General features: G+C 43.2%; 1 pseudogene; it reads right to left on the reverse strand.

Moving 5' to 3' along the window:
- Positions 1-2251: 2251 nt before the first annotated feature.
- The window catches only part of LOC105537331, a 36520-nt pseudogene continuing 28899 nt past the window's right edge, over positions 2252-9872 (reverse strand).

Raw genomic sequence — 9872 nt, forward strand, 5'->3', positions numbered from 1 at the left:
TTTTTTTTTTTTTTTTTTTTTTTGTATTTTTTAGTAGAGACGGGGTTTCACCGTGTTTTTATTTATTTATTTATTTTTACAAGACGTACTCATAAACGGACATTACATAGACCTATCTGCCACTCCAGATTCAGGGATCTGAGCTTGACTCCATTTTGATAGGCTGAGGGCAATGGAAGTCATCTCCCATCTCTTCGGAATGGCACTCGCCCATCTGCACCTGTGGCAGCTCCACCCAGGCTCATGCCCTAGGCTTCAAGGCTCACCACAGCTACCCTCCTACTCATAGCAGCATACCATCCTCAGGGCTCTGGTTGGGGAGTTACCGCCCTCAGCACTCCTGTCTACTCTCAACTGCTGGCAACAGCTGGGTGTGGGCCCAATGCTTCAGCACCATCTATTTTCAGGGCTAGTTGATTCCACAGGTGAGTTGTTAAACAGTCCTTAGTGGATTCCACCTTCTGTGGCCCCTATGCTGTCTATATGAACCAACACCTTTTCTGTGATCTGATGAGCATCAGTATCAGGCACCTTAACCCGGCATTTGATTAATCCCATAGCACTAGTTCTGCTTACCAAATGTGGCCCACTAGGCACTCGCATTCCATGCCTGGCTACACCCCAGTGAGCCGGGCTTCTTGCTCATTTAAAGTTTGAGAATAAGCTGAGATCGTTTCGGACCCAAGACCTCTAATCATTCGCTTTACCGGATAACTGCGTGGCATGGGGTTTTTGCCAGAGCGACAGCTATCCTTAGGAAAACATCACAGGGAACTACCTACTAGAAGGTTCCATTAGTCTTTTGCCCCTATACACAGATCAGACGATTGATTTGCACCTCAGGACTGCTACAGACGCCCACCGGAGTTTTCTCTGGCTTCGCCCTGCCCAGGCATAGTTCATTATCTTTTGGTGCCTAACACAGGGGCTTGTGATCCACCTCCCCAGCATGGCGGGGAAACGGGCAGGTGGTGTACCCTCGGCAAACTGAAGAGGCCTCAGGATCCCACCTCGGCCTGTGAGCCCACCAATCTTCACCTTCATTGTGCCACGGCGGCTTTCGTGCGAGCCCTGACTCGCACACGTGTTACACTCCTTGGTTCGTGTTTCAAGATGGATCATGTAGGTAGACGACAGTGCCACCACCGATCTCATGCACTTGTTCCACTGTTCTTTTGGGATGAGTGCGTGGTCGAAGAGACCGCCCCAGGCCCGACAGCACAACCTTCCTGGGGCACACTACAGTCAGCCCCAGCCCCTCCCATGCAGCCTCTTCACTGGGGGTAGAAAGGGGGTGGTGGAGTAGTTACACAGTGGGACGGGTGGCCCAGCCCCCTAGAGTGACGCTGTCACGACCCCACGGGGGATCCCCTCATGGGGGGCTCCCACAGGAGTGGGTGCAGGGAAGGGGACAGCACGCAACAGATCTCACTACCTCAGTCCCGGGATTCGGCGAATGCTACTGCTGGGGGACTGTAACATTCGGGGGGTGGCCCACCCCACTCCCTCCCGAGGGACCGGGAGGACATAATCCCCCGAGCCACCTTCCCTTCCGGGCCTTCCCAGACGTCCCAGAGCCAGTCAGGGAGCAGAATCACAGTGGAAATGCACCTGGCGGTGGCCAGTCTCCGTCTGGGGGACAGTTCCCAACGACTCCCCCGCCTGTCCAAACCACCCACCTCTGCACCAAGAAGGAAGAGGGGTGCCCCGGAAGGGAGGGCGATTGGAGGGGTCAGGAGGAACGGGAGGCAGGAAAGATCCACCAGATCACTGGCACAGCCCGACCTGCTGCCTGTTTTAATCTTCCATCAGACTGCATGGACCCCACCCATTTAAGTCTTAAAGGTTTCATGCCCTCTTGAACTGCGTCAACTTTCCCTTACAGTACTTGTTGACTATTGTGGTGTCATGCCGATATTTAGCCTTAGATAGAGTTTACCACCAGCTTTAGGTTGCATTCCCAAGCAACCCGACTCTGGGAAGACCCAAGCGTGGCAGCCAGGGGCTGCTAATGACCTCACATCGTCCACAGGTTAGCTGGGCCTCAATCGGAAGAACCTAGGCCCCCACAAGTGGTGCTGGGGAGTAAGTCTTCCATACACCTCATTTCCTGCACCGCACCAAGGGACAGGGATTTGGCACTGGGCTCCTTGTTCACTCCCCTTTACTAAGGGAATCCTGTTTAGTTTATTTTCCTCCATTGACTAGTATGCTTAAATTCAGAGGGTCGCCATCTCTAGCCTGAGGTTACCTCTGGGAGGGGAGGAAGAAATAGGTGGGCAAGGAGGACGGTAGCCTGGACATTTGGACGGGAGCCTGGACATTCCGTCGGGAGACGAGTCCAGCGAAGGGAGCGGGGGTGAGAGAGAAGAGCTGTGGCTGATGGCGTGCTTGCCGCCCAGAGCTGGAAGACGGGAAGGAGGAGCGAGAACTGGGGGCGGGGGAAACACAGTGCCCTGAGGTCGTCCAAAGGACCCGGGCTGAGGATGTGGCTCCACCTCGCCACAATGCGGCTCAGAGGTGCCACAAGGCATGTCACAGCCATGAACCAGAGGTAAGCACACAATGGTGGATACTGCCACGGTGGTCCCATGGGTCACCAACGGCGGCACGGCCAAGCCTGCGGCTGGGCCCTGACCTAGACAGAGGGGTCACGCAGGGTAGACTTCCGGTCCGGGAACAGCACAGCAGGCTGGGCGGGAGAGGAGGAGGGTGTAGGGAGGAGCAGCAGTTGGCAAGACACCAGGTTGCCACTGGGGGTGGCGGTGAACTGGGGCGACCGGGAAGCAATCTCGCTTTCCACCCCCACTCTCACCCCGCCGATGCACCACAGCACCAGACCTTCTATCCAGGCTCAGGCGAACCCTGGACCGCCTGCAGCAGGAGTGAGCTCTCTAGTGGAACCCGGACTGTGGCAGCCACAGGAACTCGGCCCCAGCCGGCTCTCTTTTCCTTCCCTCTCACAGGCAGTGGGCTACCTCCTAACCAAGGCTTCTTCCCCCACCACGTGGTCCCTCGCAGGGCTGGCATGGAGGTTGGGGTGGAGGGGGGAAGGTGCAGATGAATGAGGAGGTGGGCACCACTAGGTCTGCACTTGGGAGGCCAGAGGGACCAACGAGTTGTGTGAGGGAACCCCCAGCCATGCACCCCCAGGAGGCCAGAAGCATCGCTGGGGGCGATTGATCAGCAAGTGAGGGCTCAGACAGGCGTAGCCCTGGGAGGAACATGGGGCCACAAGTGCATTGGAAGTGTTGATGATGAGTGTGTCCTGCAATTTACATTAATTTTCACAGCTGGCTGCATTCTTCATCAAAGCATGAGTTGAGTGATCTGCCCCTAAGAGTTGTAGAAGGTTTCTTGGTGAGGGTTGCTCAAAATGGGGAGGCCCTCCTGCCACAGCACATCCCTGGAGGGGTTGCCTTAGGCCAGCTAGTGAGATGGCAATGAGACCAGACTTCAGAGCAGTTGGAATGTTTCGCCACAGGTGCGTGCACGCCGCTCCCACAAGGGTAAGCATGGACACTCCACAGGTGTCCAGGGGTTCCCACCCCCCACCGTGCAGAGACAAACAGGTGCAGCACACACAGTGGCATGAAGGCCACTGGGTAAGCCTCCACTCAGCAGATGCAACCATGGCAATGACAATAGATAAGCAGACAACTCCATTAAAAAGTGGGCAGAAAATATGGACAGACACTTCTTAAGACATACATTCAGCCAACAAGCATATGAAACAAAGCTCAACATCACTGATGGTTAGAGAAATGAAAATCAAAACCACAATGAGATCCCACCTCATACCTGTCAGAATGGCAATAATTAAAGGGTCAAATAATAAATGCTGGTCAGGTGGTGGAGAAAAGGGAATACTTATATACTGTTGGTGGTAGTGTAAATTAGTTCAACCATTGTAAAAAGTAGTTAGGTGATTCCTCAAAGAGCTAAAAGCAGAACTACCATTCAATAGTTCTGCTAGCCATCCTATTACTGCATATAAACCCAGAGAAATGTAAATTACTCTACCATGAAGACCCACACATGCAAATGTTCATTGCAGCACAATTCACAATAGCAAAGACATGGTCAACCTAAATGTCATCATTGACAGATTGGATTAAGAAAATGTGGTACACATACACTATGGAAAACTATACAGCCATAAAAAAGAATAAGATTATTATTTTTGGGGGGAACGTGGATGGAGCTGGAAGCTATTATCCTCAGCGAACTAACACAGGAACAGAAAACCTAATACTGCATGTCCTCACTTACAAGTGGGAGTTAAATGATAAGAACTTATGAACACAAAGAAGAAAACCAAAAACACTGGGGTCCATTTGAGGATAGAGGGTGGGAGGAAGGAGAGAAGCAGAAAAAATCTCTTATTGGGTACTGGACTTAATATCTGGGTGATGAAATAATCTGTACGACAAACCCCTGTGACACGTTTACCTATGTAACAAACCTTCATATGTACCCCTGAACCTAAAATAAAAGTTTAAAATGTTAAAACTTTAAAAACTCTTAGAAAAAAGCATAAGCAAAAATCTTATGACATTAAATTTGGTGATTGTTTCTTGACTGTGACACCAAAAGCACAGGCAACAAAATAGGAAACAGATACATGGGGCTTAATCAAAATGTGATACTTTTCTCTATCAAAAAACAAGAAAAACAGAGTGAAAAGACAACCACTGAATGGGAGAAAATATTTGTGAATCATGTATCTGATTAGGTACGTAAGGTATAAGCAGAATATATAAAGAACTCCTAAAACTCAACAAGAAGACAAATTAACAACAGCATTTATAAAAGTGCAGAGAACTTGAATCTACATTGGGTCAATAAGTATATGGAAAAATGCTGAGCATTACCAGTCATTAGAGAAATGCAAACCAAAACCACAATGAGATACCACTTTCCACCTATTAGGATGGCTATATAAAAAAACCCAAAACAACAAAAATGAAAAATAACAAGTATTGGCTAGGATGTGGAGGAAGTGGAACCCTGGTGTCTTGCTGGTGAGAATATAAAATGGTTTATCAACTGTGGAAAATAGTTTGGCAATTTATCAGAAAGTTCTAAATAGAATTACAATATGTTCCAGCAATTTCATTACAAGTGTCTATCCAAAATAATTGAAAGCAGGGACTTAAGCTGATATTTTCACACCATTCTTTATAGCAGCATCATTTACAGTACAAAATGTGGAGCTTTAAAATGAATGCAATGCTGATGGGCATGGTGGCTCATGCTTACAATCCCTGAACTTTGGGAGACCAAGATGAGAGGATCTCTTGAGTCTGGAGTTTGAGGCCAGCCTGGGAAACATAGCAAAATCTCTTGTGTACAAAAAATACAAACATTTGCTCGGTTTGATGTTGTGTGCTTGCAGTCCCAGCCACAGGGGAGGATCACCTGAGCCCTGGGAGGTTGAAGCTGCAGTGAGTCATGATTCCAACCTGGGTGACAGAATGAGACTCTGTCTCAAAAAAAAAAAAAAAAAAAAATGTAATGCTGATACATGCTACAACATGGATGTTGCATGGGGTGTAAGGGGCAGCAGTGATGATCAGGAATAGCTCTGAGGCTTCCAGGTCTTTCTGCCAGTCACTGTCAGTGCAGAGCTCCACACAGGAGATTGGTAAAAAGGTGTCTATGGGGCAACACTCCGGTGAGGGGCAGAAGCTTGCTCCTGCCAACAAGGGCCAGCATTACATGAAGTGAGTGGAAGAGCAGAGGGTTCTCCACAGCAGAGCCCACAGATGCCTGCGGAAGGCCCCCTGGCCAGACACCACTATGGCAACTCTAAAGGGCTCTGTTCCATAAATTAATATTTATATTGATAAATACACACACAGAGACGGTATAGATATAGATGTAGACACTTATTCTATTGCTTCTATTTCTCTGGATAACTCTAATCCAACGTGTAACAAGTAAAAGACTGCCTAAGTTATCTAAACATACTAACAAAGAAAAGTCCATAACCAGATGGCTTTACTAATGAATTGTTTTAAACATTAAAAGTTGTAACTCCAAATTTTTCTCAAAGTCTTCAAACATTGAAATCAATCAATGCAATATACCCACTCAATAGAATAAATTTTAAAAAACAACATAATCATCTCAATTGATAGAGGAAAAAATTTGACATAATCCAAAACTCTTTCACGATAAGAGCACTTAGTATGTTAGATATAGAGTAAAACTTCCTCAGCATAAGAAAACATACATATAAAAACCTCAAAACTACCACTATATAAAATGGTAAAAGATGAAAAGCTTCCTCCTTAAGATCAGGAACAAGACAAGGATACTTGTGTTCATCACTTCTGATCAACATTGTAATAGAAATTAGGCCATAATAATCGGGCAACGCAAGAAAAGAAACACTTCAATTGGAAAATAAATAAGCTTATTTCTATATATAGATGTTAGAATTTTATATATATAATTAAAATCCTAAATAATATCATAAAACTGTTAACTCTAGTAATCAAATTCTGCAAAGTTGTAGGATACAAGATCAATACATACACATTAATGGAATAGAATTCAGGGTCAGAAAAAAATTCATACACGCAATTTTTGACATGGAGTTGGCAAGGCTGCAGGGCCTGTTGGAAATCATTTGTGTAATGTATTTTAGCCTCATTTTAGAAGATCCTTCCTCATTGGGGAATAGTTAATAGCTTTCCATTAATGGGCAGTGAGCTTATTACTAGAATATGTAATTTTCAAAGAAAGCTTCCATTTTAAGATACAAGTGAATTTAAGACAAAGTTTGAAAGACATCAATAAACTTTTCTTACCACCTTAATTAAAAAACAGGATTTGGTGTTTTATTTTGTCCAAATTTGAAATTAAATAATCATTTAAATTCTTCCAATAGGCATTAAAAATAAGCAGGCTATTTAAAAAAGTTCTTAGAATATGTTCACCTTTTAGTTTAGCCTTAAATAGATATACAAAATATGGCCTGTGTCCTGACCTCTTTGTCTTTCTAGTGAACCCAGGGAAACATAAATGACCCAGAACGTATTTATCTATCAGGAAAGTTACATCAGTGAAGTTTAACCAGGACTATCAGCAATACTGACTACAGGTGTGCACCTGCCACAAGGTACAGGTCCCACTCTTAAGATTCCACACTGTGGAGGTTAAATAATGTTACCTTTGATGATGTTGGTTAACTCTTTCTCCTGCAGGGTTAACTGGGGCCAGCATTCTCATCTTCTTCACAGAGGTAATGTAGCTCTTCAGCTTGTCTTCAAACACATCCAGCTCATTCCTCGCAGAAACAGATATGAAGAATTCTATGACAGTAAAAGTAAAAACTAAAAAGTGAAAAAGTTCCACCTGTTTCCAGACAGAGAACTCTCTTTAGTTCAGAGGTCAGTCTTTCTCAAGCATTTGAAACTTTTCTGAAAATGACTCTGAACACTGGCTATACTGAGACAAATTGGATATTGAATTCTGTGGAAGCAGGAGCCACCCATACTCTTGTTCTTCAGCCCCACAGTGTACAATACAGTCACACAAGTGCTTGTAGAACTGTTCCAGCATGAGTGGAATCAGTGTAAAATGATTCACTTTGAGTAAGTGTTGACATTGGAATGATTCCAACCCTATCCCTCCCCATTGCCAAAGACAGAGCTTTCTTTCCCATTTGATGGTGACCACTCTTCTGTCATTCTATCACCATGCCATTGCTCAGCAGTTTCCGCTTCCATCTTTCTCAACCAACCAAATCTTACTTATCACTGAGAGTGGAGCTTACTTGCTATGATATTCAGGAAGCTTCCCAAAGTAGAATAATTAAACTTTCAGAGTCCTTTCACATTATTCTTTTTTTTCTCATGACAGCAGGCACTCCATACCATGTCTTTTCTTATTTTCTTAGACTGTGGCTTTCTCAGGCTAGGACTCTCCTGTGTCAGCTCTCTCTTCTTTCTGCAGCCCTTATCACAGTGCTTAGCTATGATAGATGCTCAATAAATATTTGAGAAACACAATAAATACTTATGAGTGACATACTGTTACAGAAAACTCTTGTCTTTCATTAAAATCTATTCTCCCTTTTTTAGCCACAGAGCTGAATTACATTTCTTAGCCTCCTTTGATGTGGATATGTGACCACTCATTGCCAATGTTGATGGAATGAGGTGAATATGAGCCACAATTAGATGAGTCCATTAAATCTTCCATCATGCATTTCTTAAAATACTTGGTTTTCAGGGGACTTAATACAAAGGAAAACCAAGACTCATAGATGGTGAAAGGAAATAATAAAAGAACATCCTCACATAGAGAGGAGATGCCTTTTCCTCTTGGACACACAACAGCACTGTTATACGTGCTAAAATATGCTGTTAATCTACTGCAAATTAAGGAGGGAGCTAAAATATGCTGTTAATCTACTGCAAATTAGGGAATGGTGGTATTCACTGAAACCTAAAACATGAACTTAAATGCCTAATCACTGGATTAATTTAAAAGGCATTCTTATAGTACATTTAAGATGACAAATGTTAAATTGGTTTTGCAATTTTTACCCTTCCATTTTGACCATACTATGTTATGTTAGGGAACTTGAACTGCACAAAATAATTTTATTATGGGTTTAATAAACAGATAAAGTCAAACAATCAAATAATTATATAAATTCAGATTTTATTTATTTGAGAATGTGTTTTCCAGAGTAAACTAATCTATGACATTTCAACTCAAGGATTTATATTTTATTAAAAAGTAACTAATTCATGTTAATCTGCTCTAATTTTTAATTTAATTAAATTATTTTTTATCAGGATCACTATATTAAAATAAGAATTACCTGACTTTTTTCACATTATAATTTACAGATTCTTCTTCTAAAAGTTTTCATAGGGATCATTATTTCTATCTAGTCTACTTTCCTGAGTCAAATTGTGGATGCCCAAAGATTTTTGAGAATATTTTTTCTTATATCAGTTTTTAGTCAATGATACGTTTTACCATGTTCAATTTTAACCATTATCAGTTTTGCTGTTGTTGTTGTTAGTTACATAATATTTTCTTTTTTGAGACAGAGTTTTGTTTTTGTTGCCCAAGCTGGAGTACAATGGCAGGAGCTTGGCTCACTGCAATATCCACCTCCTGGGTTCAAGTGGTTCTACTGCCTCAGCCTCCTGAGTATCTGGCATTACAGGTATGTGCCACCAAGCCTGACAAATTTTGTATTTTTAGTAGAGACAGCATTTCTCCATGTTAATCAGTCTGGTCTTGAACTCCCAACCCCAGGTGATCTGCCATCCTTGGCCTCCCCAAATCCTGGGATTACAGGTGTGAGCCACCATGTTCAGCCAGTTTCACAATAATTTTGAGCATGGACATCAAAGTATCCTTGGGGTTAAAGATGTTGGAGTCTAAGCATTCTACCTCTTTGATTTCTATGGTTTCAATTATGACTCAGCATTTTAGGAACATGTTGGCTCTATAATCTTTCACCCTCACCCCATTTGAAAAACAAGATAATTTTTCAGATACACTTACAAGGGTCAGGCAGATACAACTACACATTATTCACATCATTTTTCTTGGAAACCGAAAACTGTTTTTATAGTTAAACATCCTGTTGGGCAACTGTCAAATAAAACAGTTCTGACATTTGTTAAAAATTGGGAAAAAAGACTTTAATACTAACGCAGTAGATGTTGTGGCCATTGTAATAGGGCTCAAAAATTGATCATAACTCTGAACACAGACAACTCAGGATTTATAACCAATAGACAGAATAGATCAGTGGATAAAAAAGTACTGGGAGAAATGTGATAAAATACCAAAAGAAAAGATTCTTTTTTTTTCTTTTATTATTATTATTATTA

Source organism: Mandrillus leucophaeus, unplaced genomic scaffold, assembly GCF_000951045.1.
Source record: "Mandrillus leucophaeus isolate KB7577 unplaced genomic scaffold, Mleu.le_1.0 Scaffold1707, whole genome shotgun sequence".
NCBI classification, from domain to species: domain Eukaryota; kingdom Metazoa; phylum Chordata; class Mammalia; order Primates; family Cercopithecidae; genus Mandrillus; species Mandrillus leucophaeus.